The sequence below is a fragment of the Squalius cephalus genome (genome assembly GCF_949319135.1).
Source record: "Squalius cephalus genome assembly, chromosome: 11".
Lineage (NCBI taxonomy): Eukaryota > Metazoa > Chordata > Actinopteri > Cypriniformes > Leuciscidae > Squalius > Squalius cephalus.
In genome coordinates this window covers 26,468,663-26,484,020 of record NC_137132.1, presented here as the reverse complement: position 1 = coordinate 26,484,020, position 15,358 = coordinate 26,468,663, and the positions used below count along the sequence as shown (strand labels likewise).

The 15,358-nt window shown below is 37.5% G+C and overlaps 1 protein-coding gene across 1 annotated transcript in view; it reads right to left on the bottom strand.

Moving 5' to 3' along the window:
* Window positions 1-15,358, bottom strand: part of LOC307167355 (sialic acid-binding Ig-like lectin 14) — a 340,868-nt gene that overhangs the window by 60,555 nt on the left and 264,955 nt on the right. The window lies entirely within an intron of this gene.

Below are 15,358 nucleotides of genomic sequence, written 5' to 3'. Positions count from 1 at the left end.
GCAACCGACTCCCTCTGTGGGACTGGACTAGGCTACTTGAGTGTGTTTTTAGTAAGCCTTCAATACAAATATAACCTACTTTAATGCATTTTAATACATTTAACAGTAGCCTACGTCTTTTTCACCTGGGTAGCTTACATTTATTTAGTATAGGCCTATTTTATTGATTAATTTAAACCTTAAACAACAACACCTGGGGCGATTCTAGGATTTTCATTTTAGGGGGGCTCAGCACCCAATGAGGGTATGATTTAAAAAAAAAAAGTTAGTTTATGGTCTAATGCTCATTATTAACTAATTTCATTCATTCATCCAGTAACATGCATATGGCAGGGTTATATAATCACTGAGGTCCCGAATGTGAGGTATTTATGGGGGTTCGGGGACATGCTCCCCTGAGAAAATTCTGATTTCTCTGATCTACATTATGTGCATTTTAAGATGTTTTGAAGGCCAAAAAAATTGGATAACAATAGCTTTAAAACCATGTGCGGGTAGCTGTTTATTTTCCACACTTCATCAGCATCACACTCTTTTTCTGTTTGTTTTTATCTTGCTCTGTCTTTTCCCCTCCTAAAGCTGAGCTTTGACTGATATAGGCTTTTCATTTTTGTCTGTCAGTGAAGAAAGTAAACATAGGGTCAACTGATAGGTTGATTTATGAATCATTTTCTCAGACAAAGCTACCAGGAAAGCTAGGTAACTAAGTTTATTAAATTCATTCACAATATGTGTACATATTCATTATTGATCTAGGCCTAATACATGGCCGTAGACAGGGCTTTATAATCAAAGAGGTCATAAATTTGAAGTTGTTATGGGGTTAAACATGTTTATTTCTCTGATATGTGCAGTTCAAGACGTTTGAAGGCCAAAAAAGGATAAGAAATAGATTTAAAACCTGCTCTCTCCTCATCTCCATCACTCTGTCTTTTTCTCTCAGTCTCCTGATCTTGCCCTGTCTCTTCCCCTCCTAAAGCTGAACTTTTTTAATTTACTGAAGGCTACAAATTGTATTATATTAATTCTCAACATGTACACATGCATTATTAATCTTGTGCCTATGAAAACTGCTTTGTTAATGTTTCTTGTCCCCTCACAATGACATCATTACACGTTATTAGACAAAAGTTTATTAGTTTTCTAATTATTTTTGTCATTCGTTTGACATTTATGACCTAAAAAACTGTCAAATATAAAATGTTTAGTTTAGCTACTTATTCTTAACTCGTACTTGACCGTAAACTGAAGCGTCAGTCGTGCTGCTAAAATTCGCGCTCGGATGAGAAACCGAAACGTCCTGTGTTGCTCCCAATGCTCTAGTAATTATTATTAAGTGTGCTTGCTGAAAGCAGCACACTTATTGTTCTTCTTAAGTTTTCTTCTTCTTATTATTATTATTAAGTGTGCTTGCTGAAAGCGCACACTTATTGTTCTTCTTAAGTTTTCTTATTATTATTATTATTAAGTGTGCTTGCTGAAAGATTTTGGCCAGCTCCTGCGCCTAGGCCCTTTGAGACAGAGACACCGTTCCAACTTTAAAACGTACGGTCAGTACCGGTTTAAGTTGCTCGCGAAGATGACATCACGAGTCCATGTCGTTTGTCCGCCACACTGGATTGAACAGAAAGCGAAACTACATTTTCACAGGTCACAAATTTAGTCCGAACTTCACGAAACTAGACGTACATGATCCTTGGACCAAGCCTCACAAAAGTTACTAGAAGGATTTTTGATTTTCGGAAGCGTTTGCCCGTCACAGCCAAACGAAATCTGCGGCGTAGTCGCCAAAACAGGAAGTAGTTCATATTTCAGGAACTCTATCACGTATCGAAACCAAACTTTGTACATTAACTCAAGACTCCAATGTGAGGATGTACAAGATACATTTTTTTTTTTAAAAATCCAAAATTTTACATAATTTGGCAAGCGCCCCCACCCCCCCCCAGCTATTTGGTCAGCTCCTGCGCCTAGGCCCTTTGAGACAGAGACACCGTTCCAACTTTAAAACGTCCGGTCAGTACCGGTGTAAGTTGCTCGCGAAGATGACATCACGAGTCCATGTCGTTCGTCCGCCATAGTGGATTGAACAGAAAGCTAAACTAAAGTTTCACAGGTCACAAATTTGGTCCGAACTTCACGAAACTAGACGTCCATGATCCTTGGACCAAGCCTCACAAAAGTTACTAGAAGGATTTTTGATTTTCGGAAGCGTTTGCCCGTCACAGCCAAACGAAATCAGCGGCGTAGTCGCCAAACAGGAAGTCGTCCATATCTCAGGAACTCTGTCACGTATCGAAACCAAACTTTGTACATGAACTCGAGACTCCAATGTGAGGATGCACAAGATCTGAGTTTTTATTTTATTTATTTTTATTTCAGGCTAATTGACAAACCCATTTACCTATGTCTATGCTCTCATAGAGTTCACCTCACACTTTTAATGTTAATGCATTTAGACAGTAGGTGGCACTGTTGTATTACATTTCACAGAGCAGCCAAGTCAGTGTATAGACTGCATTCGTTTTTACCAGGTTTGTCTTAATAAATGCAGGCATGAATTTCGTTTTTTGCATTGGTCTAATTTAATCATCTTCATTTATTAATATATACAGATTTGTATGCATGAATTGTGTATTTCCAGTTCTCAAAGCAGTTAATAACAAAAAAAAAAACTTTATACAAAATACACACTACAGTGTTCAACGCCTGTTATAGATGATGTGTAAACGCATTAATAAATCATTTACAACAATTTCTGCATCCCCTAATCTAAAGTGTTAACTGTTCATCACTTGTAAATGTGTTACACATCATTCGTAGATGCGATTCGATGATCTTATGCCTTAATGATTCTTGAAGTGGTAATCTACGAATAATGTGTAACACATTTACAAGTGATGAATAGTTTACACTTTAGATGAGGGGATGCAGAAAGTGTTGTAAATGATTTCTTCATGCGTTTACACATCATTGTGTTGAACGCTGTTACTTACCTGTTACAAATTATCTGTATGTGTATACAAGGCATTTACAACACTTTCTGCTCCCTCTAATTGCTACATACATACAAAAAAATAACATACTTTATTAAACATTTATAAAACGCATATTCATGCTTTGTAAATGATTAGCTAATCATTAACTAATCAAATGTAAATGACTTGTACCTGAATCTACAAAACATACATACAATAATTAACATATCACTTTTTAATCGTTTATGAACGCATAGTCATGTTTCATAAATAATGAATTAATCATTTACTAATCACTAGTAAATGACTTGTAATGGAATTTACAAAGCATACGTAAAATGTTAGTATATCACTTGCTAATAATTTATGAATGTATTGTAAATGATTAGTTCATCATTAACTAACCACTTATAAATGACTTACAACTGAACGATATTATAAAGTGTTACCAGTATTATTTTTTTTTATGTTTATTTGAATTATTTTATTTTTGTATAGAGAATGTTTAGTCCCTTTCAGAGTGTTAAATTAGCTTTATTAACCTGTATTAACCTGAATTGAAGGTTTATATTTTGTAATTAATAAATACATTGATTTGAATTATTTTATTTTTGTATAGAGAATTTTTAGTCCCTTTCAGAGTGTTAAATTAGCTTTATTAACCTGTATTAACCTGAATTGAATGTTTTATATTTTGTAATTATCAAATACATTGATTTGAATTATTTTATTTTTATATAGAGAATTTTTAGTCCCTTTCAGAGTGTTAAATTAGCTTTATTAACCTGTATTAACCTGAATTGAATGTTTTATATTTTGTAATTATCAAATACATTGATTTGAATTATTTTATATTTGTATAGAGAATTTTTAGTCCCTTTCAGAGTGTTAAATTAGCTTTATTAACCTGTATTAACCTGAATTGAATGTTTTATATTTTGTAATTAATAAATACATTGATTTGAAATCCCTTTGACTACTGTACATTTTTTGACAATTCAGACATTAGTTATGTGGTGACTGCATCCATTTCAGATGTATAAAATACATTATAGTAGCTGAAAAGCATTTATGAAACAGATTTATTGTTGTAGATTAATAGTGCGGGCCCTGTGTGGGCTTAGTGAGGGCTTCCTGGGGGCTAAGTGAGGGCTGCCCGTGCAGGGCCAGCGCTAAGGGGCCAACGTTTTGCCAATGAGCAAATTCTCATGGGCCCTGCGCTGGCAGCCCGCTGGGGGCCCTTAGGCTAGCCCTAAGTGGGCCCGTAAAGGGCCAGTGCTGGCTAGTTTGCAGGGCGTGTTTTATAGATTAGTAGTTTGTTCATATAAAGTGTTTGATTAGCAAGTACATGTTCAGGAAATGCATAATACAAATTGTATGGGTTAATGTAACGTTAAACGGACTCTGCACGAAGCTCTTTTGAAGTTGTCAAATGGTGTCGCTATTGGATACTTAATTGTGATTATTGCTGCTCTGAGGTTTCTTATAGGCTACTGTTGACTGTTTTATCGTTGTTTTTTGAAGAAGCAGCAGCTCTTGCCTCGGAGAAAACAACACGGGCATAGCGACAATTTTGCATAAATTACTACGAATAGGGCTTGAATTGCAACCTGTGGGCAGTTTTTCCTACATCCTTTTGTGAACGTCGTTTTACACTTGTATGCTGCACAGCGGATCATCTTAAAAGTGCCGTCGGAGCTACCAATCTCTGTATAACGGGCGTTGGAGCCCTCTGCTGGTAGGGAATCGTAAGATGGCCGCTCGAACACTTCCGGTGGCTTCACTGCCTACTGGCAGTTTAGAACGTCATGAGCTATCCAGTCATTAGATCAGTGGTAAAAACAAGTGGAAAGCGCGAGCGCGCCGCTGTCTCCTTTCCACAAGCGCTTAATTGTTCTCCTGTGGCGTCTGTCGTTACTATGCAATCGTGAACTGCGCTCTCCATGATGACAAGAGCTGTGTCTGAAATCGCTCCCGATCCACTATATAGTGTACTATTTAGGGTGTCGGCCATTTTGTAGTGGTGTCCGAATTCTGAGTGAACGACATCATTCCCTACATTCTTCACTACTTTTACCCACAATCCTCTCTGAATTCGAGTGTACATACGATGTACACTTGCTGAGATACTATTTCCCACAATCCAACACTATAAGGCGATCGAGCGCGAATGAAAAAAAAAAAAAAATGTCACCATGGCAACGGTGCACGCGAGTTAGAAAACAATCATTTATAAGACCAGACGCCTGGTTATTTATTTATATATACCGTTATATCTATATTTGAATAAACAAATGTGTTGTGTAGTGTTTTGTTCTCTTTTATTTTCACATACAAATGTAAAAAGTAAATAAATATGACAAGCAAGTGTTTTTATTATCTTTTTTTTTTAATCAAATAACGCAATAAACGTGTTAAATAAAATTGTTACTTACAATTCATACAGCCAAAAAAAAGAAAATATTAAAGATGGGTAGGTAATGTTTATGACAAATTGTCCGAGCTCTCTGGCGCGTGATAATTATGTCAGCGTCCGAATTCTTTGCTGATGTAGTGCACTCAACTGCCATTCACTATGTAGGGATTAGTGAATGAGTGAACGAGTGAGCGGTTTCAGACACAGCTAAGGAAGTGTTGTAGAGTGAGCTTTTGTAGATTGACCTGTAGGGGGCAATCTAATGCAGTTTGACTTTGGCTTAAGAGTAGCAAAGAAGAACTTGTTAGTTAGACATGGATTACACCTGGCTGTTATCATGTGTACTGCTGGCTTTTGATGTCTCCGAAGTAAATGAACTTACTTGAATGGATTTGTCTCCTGCAAGTTATTACATTTTGGCGACGAGGATAAAAGCAAGAAAAGGAAATGCCTTGGAGAGAAGTGCTGGAAGGTGAAGAAGTTTAATCCATACAAGTTGGAGCTTTGGAAAAGAAGATGGCCAACATGGTAGGAACAGTCACACCATTTGACAGTCAATCTCAGTCTTGGGAAGAATATTGTGAAATCTTGCAGCATTTTTTTGTGGCCAATGAAATTACAGAAGCAGTCAAGCAAAGAGCTATATTGTTGAGCACTGTAGGAGGTCAAACATACAGTCTACTGAGGAATTTACTGAGCCCAGTTAAACCAGGAGCAAAGACATTTGATGAATTAGTGGATTTGCTTAAAGAGCATTTCAACCCAAAACCTAGTGAAATTGTACAGCGGTTTAAATTCAACTCAAGATCAAGAGAAGAAGGGGAAACTGTACTCGAGTATGTGGCAATTTTGAGGAAATTGGCTCATGATTGTAACTATGGAGAAAAATTGACAGAAATGCTTCGGGATAGACTGGTATGTGGCATAAATGATGACCATATTCAACGTAGACTGTTGGCAGAAGTGGATTTAACCTTTGAAAAGGCTTTGAAAGTAGCTCAAGCAATGGAAATGGCCAATAAGGATGTGAGGGACTTGCAAGCTAAGCACTCAGAAACATCCATGTCAATGAGAGTGCATAAAATGGCAGTAAAGCAAGAAGAAAGTCAAAGCAGAGCATGTTACAGATGTGGAAGTTTGCAACATTTGGCCAATGAGTGCAGATTTGTTTCTGAGAAATGTCACAAATGTGGGAAACAAGGTCACATCATGAAAGTATGCAAATCAAAAAGTTCCACCAGAGACACAAACTTACAAGGGGGAGAAAGACGTAAGAGAGTTGTGACCAGAGGAGAACAGAGATCGTATTATGTGGGCAGAGACGAAAAAAGTGCATCTGATGAAGAGGGTATTTTTACAGTTCACAGTTTGAAGGAAACTGAGATTCCAAAGGTTGCCCCACTGACTATCACATTGGCTGTTAATGAGACAATAATACCTTTTGAAGTTGATACTGGTTGTGGTGTGACTGTGATGAATGGGTCAAATTTTTCCAAATTATGGACAAGGCATCAAATTCCAGAATTAAAGACCTGTTCTTTGAAGTTAAAAACCTATACTGGCCAAACTTTAACAGTGTTAGGTTCTGCGCAGGTGGAAGTTAAACATAAAGGAGTCATGAAGGAGTTACCGGTAGTGGTAGTACCTGGAACAGGACCCAATCTATTGGGTAGAGGATGGATTAAAGACTTGGGCATGGAATGGGAGGCCATACATAAAATTCAAGGGGTGGAAAATGTAACCTTGACTGAAGTGCTTAGCCAACATTCAGAGTTGTTTAAAGAGGAACTGGGTGAATTGAGAGGTCCACCAGCAAAGATTTATGTTGACAATGAAGGAGTTCCCCGATTTTTCAAAGCCAGACCAGTTCCTTATGCAATGAAGACGAAAGTAGAGGCTGAAATAGAACGCCTGTTAAAAGAAAAAATCATAGAACCTGTTAAACACTCAGAATGGGCTGCACCTGTAGTGCCAGTCTTAAAGTCAGATAATACTGTACGACTATGTGGGGACTATAAGTTAACAGTAAATCGAGTCTCAAAGTTGGAACAATATCCTATCCCTCGAATAGACGATTTGTTTGCCACACTGTCAGGTGGGCAAAAGTTTACTAACCTGGATATGAGCCATGCCTACCATCAGATTGTATTAGATGCAGAGTCCAAGAAATATGTCACAGTGAATACCCACAAGGGTCTGTTTACTTACCGTGTTTTACCCTTTGGAGTTTCTTCTAGTCCTGCCATCTTTCAGAGGACCATTGAGGGAGTACTGCAAGGTCTTCCGTATGTGGCAGTTTTCCTGGATGACATTCTGGTGACTGGTCGCAATGATGAGGAACATCTTCAAACGCTTGCCAGGGTATTGGAAAGATTGCAAGAAGCAGGACTGCGGTTGAAACGGAGCAAATGTTCCTTCATGGAAAAAGAGGTAACGTTCTTGGGTCATAAAGTAGATGAGACCGGTCTCCACCCCGTACCAGAAAAGGTGACTGCTATTCAAAACGCTCCATCACCAAAGAATGTGACAGAGTTGAAGGCCTATTTAGGACTATTAAACTACTATAATAAGTTCTTACCCAACTTGTCTACCGTTTTAGCCCCTGTGCACCAATTGCTGCGGAAAGATGAAAAATGGAACTGGAAGGAGGAACAAGAGGTTGCTTTTGCTCAGTCCAAGAAAATGATCCAATCAGTACAAGTTCTGGTCCACTATGACCTCCAGAAGGATGTGATTTTATCATGTGATGCTTCTCCTTATGGCCTAGGTGCAGTTCTTTCACATAAGATGCCAGATGGGAGTGAGAGACCCATTGGATTTATGTCACGGACTTTGAATCAAGCTGAGCGGAATTATTCGCAGTTGGACAAGGAAGGGTTGGCCATCATGTTCGGCTTACAACGCTTCCATAAGTATTTGTATGGTCGTAAGTTTACTATAGTTACGGACCATAAACCCTTGTTGTCTTTATTTAATGAGTTAAAAGCTGTTCCTCAAATGTCATCTCCTAGGATCCAGCGATGGGCTGTGACACTAAGAGCCTATGAATATAACATCCTCTACAAGCCAGGCAAAGATCATGGAAACGCAGATGCTCTAAGTCGGTTACCATTGTCAATGGAATCGGACATTGAACAGGAGGAAAGAGTCCTGATGCTGGAGAATGCAGACGTAACCTTAATTACTGCCGAACAAGTGAGAGGGTGGACGCAAAAAGATCCGGTATTATCCAGGGTGAGAGAAATGGTGCAACGTGGTGGGCATGAATTAATTGGAGCAGAGTTTGACCCTTTTACATCACGAAAAGATGAATTAAGTGTACAGGATGGTTGTGTGCTCTGGGGGGCCAGAGTCATCATTCCCAGTGTGGGTAGACCAGAAGTCCTGAACCAACTTCATCAGTGCCACCCAGGAGTGTCCAGGATGAAAGCTATGGCCCGAAGTTATGTGTGGTGGCCTAAGCTAGATCAAGATGTTGAAAGGTTGGTTAAAACCTGTTGTCTGTGCCAACAGCATAGGAACGTTCCGGCTGTAGCTCCACTGCATCCTTGGAATTGGCCAGAAAAACCATGGCAAAGACTGCATGTAGATTATGCTGGACCATTCATGGGAAAAATGTTCTTGGTCTTGATTGATGCACATTCAAAGTGGATGGACGTGTATCCTGTGAACTCAGCCACATCTGCTGCCACCATTGAATGTTTACGTAAGAGTTTCAGCAACCAGGGTCTACCAGAACTTATTGTATCAGATAATGCTACTTGTTTTGTTAGTGCCGAAGTTAAAGAGTTCCTGAATAAAAACGGAGTACAGCATGTTACTTCTGCACCTTATCATGCTTCCAGTAATGGATTAGTTGAACGGGCTGTACAAATTCTGAAAGGCATGCTAAAAAAATGTGTGGAAGGCACAATTGCAACTAAATTGGCCCGAGTGTTATTCAGCTATAGGATTACTCCTCAGACCACCACCGGTCTCTCTCCAGCTGAACTGTTACAAGGACGGAAATTGCGGTGTTCTTTGGACTTTATGCATCCTGATTTGACGAGGAAGATTCAGAAACAACAACAAAAGCAAAAAGCACATCATGATACGAAGGCCCGCGAACGCAGTTTTGGTGTCGGAGATCCAGTACTGGTTCGCAACTTTAGTTATGGACCGAAATGGATTCCGGGGGACATAGAGACTGTGACTGGACCACTTTCTTATAAAGTAATGCTGGGCGATGGGAGAGTGGTCCGAAGACATGTGGATCAAATTCATGGCCGACAGAAATTGCTTGTGAAGCTTTCAGGGGAGGAAATGGACGGTAAATCTCCTGATTTTGACATTTTTGACAACTCTGCTGCTGTATGCTCTAAAGAGACTGAGAAAACAGGGGCTGAGGACATTCCTGGGGAAGTTAATCCCCTTGAAGTAGATGGGGCTTCTTCTCCAACTGCTGAGATAATAACTGAAATGAACAAATCTGTTAGCCCTGTTGTGATTATGAGAAGGTCACAAAGAACCAGGAAATTGCCTGGTCATTTGAAAGATTATGAAATGAAGTAAAAAAAAAAAAAAAAAAAAAAAAAAAAATGTATGTATTGTAACTGTATTGTGGATCAATTACAGGATTGTAAAATGAAGTTCATAGTATGATGATTATATTGTAAACTTGGGGGGAAGGGGATGTTGTAGAGTGAGCTTTTGTAGATTGACCTGTAGGGGGCAATCTAATGCAGTTTGACTTTGGCTTAAGAGTAGCAAAGAAGAACTTGTTAGTTAGACATGGATTACACCTGGCTGTTATCATGTGTACTGCTGGCTTTTGATGTCTCCGAAGTAAATGAACTTACTTGAATGGATTTGTCTCCTGCAAGTTATTACAGGAAGTATCAGCAAAAGATTAATAGATTTCTAGCCCTTGCATTAGCTTTACTACTAGATATATTTATGGAGATGAAAAATAATAAGGCGCCCTGTACAGCTATGATCAGCTGTTCGGCCGAGCATTCAATGTTGTTACGCTGCAAGCTGATGGTTTGTTGCTGCCGCGCTCTATCACTCGCACACCATAAAGAGCAAATTGTTTTTTAATGTGCTCTATCACTCGCACACCATAAAGAGCAAATTGTTTTTTAATGTTTCAATTTCGTGATTAAAATGACATAATTTGGAAGCGGATAATTTCTTCACAAACAGCTCATTATGACTCAATGTTAGAATGCTGCACCTACACTCGATAGTGTGAATAAGATCAGCACAATGCAGACCACTGCATTGACAGCATGAAACCTATGATCTGTCTACGGCCAGGGCTCAGCGGAAGACAGAAAATGCCGGTCCAGCGCTGATTGAGGAATTAAATTCGAAAATAAAAGACAGTTTGACATCTTTTTTCTTGCATTCTCGCATTTTTTCTCACATCTCGCATCTATCCACTGCTAACATTAGTGCACTGCACCCGAGCAAGCACACTTTGCAGTTCCTCCGGAAATGCATTTTTCTAGTTACATTATGTAAACTGCAATGCATTTATGACAAAGAACTGCACCGATGCAGATGTAATATCATAGCAATCTATCAATAAATGCACTCACGACACACCTTGTAGCCTACTCTCTGATGTTCATGTATGTATCGCTGCAGCCCGGAGACCTGCAGATTGAAAAATGCGCTAAATCCAAGCAGACTCAGATAAGGGGAGGAGCCGAAACTTGACGCAGCTTGGCGCCGTTTCAAATGAGTTTTTTTAAAGGGGACTGAAGCGATCAAAAATGTATTAATCAAATATTTTTTAGGGGGGCTGGGCAGAAGTTTAGGGGAAGCCCCCCTAAAAAGGGCCTAGTGACGCCCCTGAACAACACTAAATAATAATAATAATATTAATAATAAAAATTCATTAATTATTATTGAATAAATAATAGTAATAAAATAATATTTTTTACTTCTTCATAAATTATTATTTGAAGAAGAAGAAGGATAAAGGTTTTATTCAGTCACGAAACTGCTGCTATTCCTCTGCTGTCGTCGCTTCAGTGATGCTCGCGCGCAACAAAGCTCAGCTGATCGTCATCGAGTTTGAAAGTAACGGCTCTCCTCATCAAAGCCTGCCGCATCTTCCGCCGTTTGTTCGGCTCTCCGTTACAAGGTTTGTAAACTCGCCAAAGAAATATAAATACTCACTATATATTCAAACACACATAAACTAAATGTATTATACATTACTACGTTTTTACAGTGTTTACCACTCGTTTATTGTACAGTATCTGGTATGAAGGTTTTAGCCGCGATGCTAACTACATTGGTCTAATGAACAAATGGAAATTATTGACTTATTGTCTTAGATTGATTTAAAGTTAGTCATTCAATTCAACATAATCTGTACAACTGTGTCTTCAAATTGCTGATAGCCTAACTAATTTAGCTGATTCCTGCTGTCATCATTGGCGTTTGTTATGAATAACAAAAGCAGGTTAATATAGTTTGGTCTGTTTTTGTTTAGCCTAACTTTACTTACTATAGTAAGTATATACTTACTTACCTCATTCTCTCAAATACCATTTTGAATCCATTTAGTGGTCAATAAATATTATGTTGTGAATAATCAGCTTTGTTATTTTTTTCCCCAGAACAACCAGTACAATGTTTCAGTGGCAACATTGAATTACAGTAAGTTACCTGCACCACATGCAAGTACTTTATTACTATGAACTCTGTGTGCAATTGTATTGTTTGACTGTGTACTTGTTTTTTAATCAGTTATTCTCAAAAAAAATCTTCTTCCCTCATGCTCTCAAATCTCATTAATGTTACATTCATGTAATATCACAGGTTTGGAGTCAATAATGCTATGCATTTTTTATAGGCTATACCTTAATCATATGCATTTGAATATAAGACATTTGAACCCTGAATTATAACTTCAAGTTTGGTCTTTTTCGACAAAAAAAGGAAAAAGCTATTAAATGGCTTCATAAGACTTACAACACAAACCATAACACATGAGTTGTGAATTCATTGATTATTTTTAGGATCTTTTCTGGGACATTTTTGGAGCTTAAAATTTTTACACAAATTGTTGCATTGAATTGAACTAGACAAGTGTACATAAGAATGGTTTCATGAATGATTTACACAATTTTTTTTCTGCTTGTGTTTCATGCAGTGAAAGCGGACGGTGACAGGGATGGAAATTAGCACCCGCCACCAGCCAAATGCGGGTGATTTTGTGTTGTGGCGGGTAAACTCGCTTCACCTACACTGTAAAAAATTTGCTGTAGTTTTTGCAGCTGTTTGCCAGTAACTTACTGTAGATTTAAATTTATGTTATTTACTGGCAACAGTTTGTTCAAAGTTAAATGAACATTAAACATTAACAAGTCTTTGTCTTTAAAGAATAAAATTATAAAATAACAATCTAATGCAAAGCATTCTGGGAACCAGAAATCTTCATCAACCTTTTTCTGTTTTTTTCCTTCAGATTTTGGTTCCCAGAATGCTTTGCATGAGGATGTTATTTTAGTTTTATTCTGTAAAGATAAAGACTTGTTAATGTTTAATGTTCATTTAATTTTGAACAAATTGTTGCCAGTAAATAACATCAATTTAAATCTACAGTAAGTTACTGGCAAGTAGCTGCCAGTAATACTGTAATTTCTACAGATTTTTCTAACAGTGTACCGGCCACCGTGGCGGGTAAATAAAAATAGCATACTGTTTCACACAGACGGCGGACACTTTTAGAAAAAAAAAAAAAAGTGGCGTTACATCGCAGGCGTTAAGAGCTGGTTAAGATGTCTGCAGAGAAAACATCTTTGCCTTAACTTAACATTGAAATCACTCGCGCCGGACGCGCTATACGCACCGACGGGAACGCGACGGTGGAGCGTTTTTAAGATTTCCACTCTGGAGGGTGGTTTCACTTTTTTGCGTTTGTAAGCCCCAAAAACGCCGTCGCCGTCTAAACGAAAGGCACATCTGATAAAATATTTTTACGTTTTCACCCGCGAGCGTTCTCGTGTAAACAGGGCCTAATAGTTTCATTGTTGGGACTAAAAACGTAAAACTGGAAGCCATAAAATACCACGAATCATCCAAATGCCACATCCAGGTAAAAAAGAGAAATATATATATATATATATATATATATATATATATATATATATATATATATATATAAGAGAGAAAGAGTGTATAAGAGAGAAATAGAAAATGTCAGTATTTCATTGAGACTTGAGATTAAATAAACTGCTTAAAGGGATACTCCACTTTAAAATGAAAATTCTGTCATCATATACTCACCCTCATGTTGTTTCAAACCTGTATGAATTTCTTTCTTCTGCTGAACAGAAAGGAAGATATTTAGAAGAATGTCAGTAACCAGACAGTTTATGGGTCTCATTGACTTCCATGGTATATTTTTTTCCTACTATGGAAGTCAATGAAACCAGAAACTGTCTGGTTACTGACATTCTTCTAAATATCTTCCTTTCTGTTCAGCAGAAGAAAGAAATTCATACAGGTTTGAAACAACATGAGGGTGAGTATATGATGACAGAATTTTCATTTTTAAGTGGTATTAATTTTCACATGCAGTTACACATTGTCGGTTAAAAATAAGAAAGTGGCTGGTAAAAACATTGAGTGGCTGGTAGATTTTGAAATCCACCAGCCACACTGTAAAAACTAAAGGAGCCTCAAATATCCTGTCGGATACTCAAGGAACTTAAAAATGTAATTTAATTGCCTCAAAGCTCTTTCTCCTATAGTAGGGTTACTGGAGGAGCATTGACAATATTTGAGGTTCTTGCTGGAACTTATGGGATCCTTTAAGCACTTTGTATTTAGTTCAGAGGTTCTGGAGTCACCTTTTCATTACTATGAGACCTCGAAGTGCTTTGGGGGAAAATAGAGGAACTTGAATGTGATAAAAGGGTTATTGGAAGATCTTTTAACATTTAAGTGGTTCCTGGAGGATCTCTTATGTTAAAGCCAGCATCTGGAGGAACCCAATGGTTCAGTGAGGCCAGAATGATATTATTATTATCCTATTATTACTTAAGTTTGATTCAGTCTATCCTCCTGGGACCCAAGAATAGACTTTTGTCCACTGTAGTGGACATTATATTTGAGTGAATTTCTCTGACGTCATACATGTCACATGACACAACCTGGGTGTCCTGTAAAGAGCACATTCAGGACTTTTCAGAGATACCAAATGTTTGGAGGTTTCACCATGAAAACAACTTCTCCTTGGTCTTTAAAAATGTCTGACATTAATTTAGTGATCAAATGTAGCATTCTTATGGAAATACGATAATATATTGTAATTATAATTTAAATTGGACTACTTTTCAAATTGTATTTCATAAAACAACATCTCAGGAAAATGTTATGGGGTTTCAAATAAAAAAAATATTTTCTGTTACAGAACAGGGCGTTGATTTCAAACGTGTCCACTGTAGAGGACACCAGGACTTAAATCATGTTTATCAGGCATTTTGTGAGACACAAAAAGTGAATATGGAAATAAATTATATGTCAATATTCCTATGAAATATTAGATATTATTATTAAAATGTTGCCAATTATTACTCCAATTATTACACTTCTTTTTTCATTAAATGTTGCTCCAAGAACACATTAAGGTGCAAATTAGATACAGTTTATATATACATTGCATTGAATGGGAATATTAATTTATGGACATTTTACCCACATATTGCATAATGTAAAATGGTGTATCAATTCATTCCGTTATTTCTTTCATAACATAGTTGAGAATAATCTTTATACAAATTTTGGTTGAAAAAATCCTGAAACCCCCAAATTTATCGGTGATTGAAAAAAAAATCCCATTGTTTTTGCCTATACATATAATTTCATGTCATTTTATTTTTTAAACAACTTAGTCCTGGCGTCCACTACAGAGGACATAGCATAACTTATGAATAAAATATTATTTTGCAAAAATGTTTTT